This window comes from Oxyura jamaicensis, unplaced genomic scaffold (genome assembly GCF_011077185.1).
Source record: "Oxyura jamaicensis isolate SHBP4307 breed ruddy duck unplaced genomic scaffold, BPBGC_Ojam_1.0 oxyUn_random_OJ72105, whole genome shotgun sequence".
Classification (NCBI taxonomy): domain Eukaryota; kingdom Metazoa; phylum Chordata; class Aves; order Anseriformes; family Anatidae; genus Oxyura; species Oxyura jamaicensis.
In genome coordinates, this window is record NW_023310869.1 from 2,558 (window position 1) to 4,681 (window position 2,124).

At 38.7% G+C, this 2,124-nt stretch overlaps 1 long non-coding RNA gene across 1 annotated transcript; it reads right to left on the reverse strand.

Annotated features, from left to right (window-relative positions):
* Nucleotides 1-648: 648 nt before the first annotated feature.
* LOC118159801 lies at nucleotides 649-1,865 on the reverse strand. The gene is made up of 2 exons (XR_004747248.1): nucleotides 1,714-1,865; nucleotides 649-1,668 (listed from the first exon to the last, which is right to left on the reverse strand). It is a non-coding gene; the product is annotated as an uncharacterized LOC118159801 (long non-coding RNA).
* Nucleotides 1,866-2,124: the final 259 nt, after the last annotated feature.

Consider the following 2,124-nt stretch of genomic DNA (forward strand, 5'->3'; position numbering starts at 1 on the left):
CCCTTGTCCTTTGGGTGGGTTACATCTCTGAACACAAGTATAATATGACTCCTATACCTTAGGACTATTTATTTCTAATTTCAGAATCTCATCACCTTCAATACCCCAAGAGGTATTCCTCCATAAGTTTTCCCAGGATTTATTCCTAGATAGGGGAATTCCGATTAGAGATATTCCTTTATCTCCGTGTTCTGGCATATGTGTACATATCCAGCAATTTGTTTTACCCACAGCGTGAGAAACTCCTTGTACCTGAGATAAACATGTGTTTTTATCCCATAAAGTCAAGTATAAATTAGGTAGCCACCGCATTACAATTACGACCTGAAGAGCCGTAATTTGGTAGATCCTATTGGGGTAGCAGTCCATGATTTTCCAGGAGCTCTCTTCACTCTCGAATAGTGGATCCAAGCAGCTTGTTCTTTAATCTTGATAGCAGTATGCGTCGTCAACAACACCTGATATGGTCTGGTCCATCTTTCTTCTAGGGGTTGTCCTGAAAAAGTCTTTATATATATACATAATCCCTGGGCTTAAAGGGGTGGATTGGTTGAGCCAACCCTCTAGCCCTGGTCCCTAAAATCAATTTATATACTTTATTTAATTGTTTCTGAAGTTCAGTTATATAAGCATATGAATATTCTGATCCTAACTGTGTTAGATCCTCTCCACTAAATAGAAATTGATACGGCCTCCCATATAAGATTTCAAAGGGACTCAAATTCTCCTTTACTCTAGGTTTAACTCTAATTCTAAGTAATGCTAAAGGAAGGGATTGAGGTCATGACAAATTAGCTTCTTGTCCGATTTTAGCTATTTGTTGTTTAATTAAATGGTTCATTTTTTCTACTTGTCCACTTGCCTGCGGTCTATAAGGAGTATGTAGTTGCCAATCTGTCTTTAGAATCTTACTTATCTGTTGTACCACTTGCGCACAAAAATGTGAACCTCTATCAGAGGACATTGCTACTGGAATCCCAAAGCGTGGTATTATTTCGTTTAACAAGACTTTAACCACTTCTCTTGCTTTGTTCGCTCGACAGGGAAAGGCTTCGGGCCATCCTGAAAACGTGTCAGTCAGAACCAATAAATAACGATACCCCCCTTTTCTAGGGAGTTCTGAAAAATCAATTTGCCACTGTTGTCCTGGATAATTTCCTTTACCAATTATTCCAAATTTTATTTTATTCTTAGTATTGGGGTTGGTGTGTAAACAAATGTTATATTGTTGAGTTACGTGTTTTATTGTTGTATATAAATTTTGTCCCACTAATGTCTGACTCAGGCTCTTATGCAATGTGTCAGCCCCCCAGTGTGTTTTATTGTGTTCTGTAAGAACTGTGAGCCATATCAAATTAGAGGGTATTACTACTCGGTTATCTTTTAAATATACCCATCCATCTGGTTTCATTTTACCTTTCAAATCTTTAATTAATTTTAAGTCTTCTTTTGTATAATTTGGCTTTTGGTTTATGTATATAGTTTGAACTTTACCATCTGGTATCAAAGATGATGCCTTCACTTCAGTTAATCCAGCTACCTGCTTAGCCTCTTGATCTGCCAATCGATTTCCAATTTCAAAATCAGTGTTCCCCTTTTGGTGTCCCCGACAATGCATGATAGCTACCTTTTCTGGTTGCTTTACTGCCTCTAACAATTTTAAAATTTCTTCAGCATGTTTTATCTGTTTTCCTTGAGCAGTCAGCAATCCACGTTCTTTCCAAATCGCTCCATGAGCATGCACCACACCGAATGCATATTTAGAATCTGTCCAGATATTTATTTTCCTTCCTGCTGCTAGTTCCAGTGCTCGCGTAAGAGCAATTATCTCTGCTTTCTGGGTGGACGTCCCAAGGAGGTAATGGTTTAGACTCGATTACCTGCTGAGTGGTTGTAATGGCATACCCTGCCTTATGTTGTCCTTGTTTCACAAAGCTGCTTCCATCTGTATACCAAGATTCGTCAGCATCTTCTAAAGGTTCTTCCTTAAGATCAGGTCGACTGGAATACACGGTCTCCATTATTTCATTCAGTTCCCAGCTCTCGTCACAATGTTAGTGACCACAATTTCCACATCATCTTGTTCTACTAGTATTGCTTGGTATTTTAAAATCTCTGCGGGAG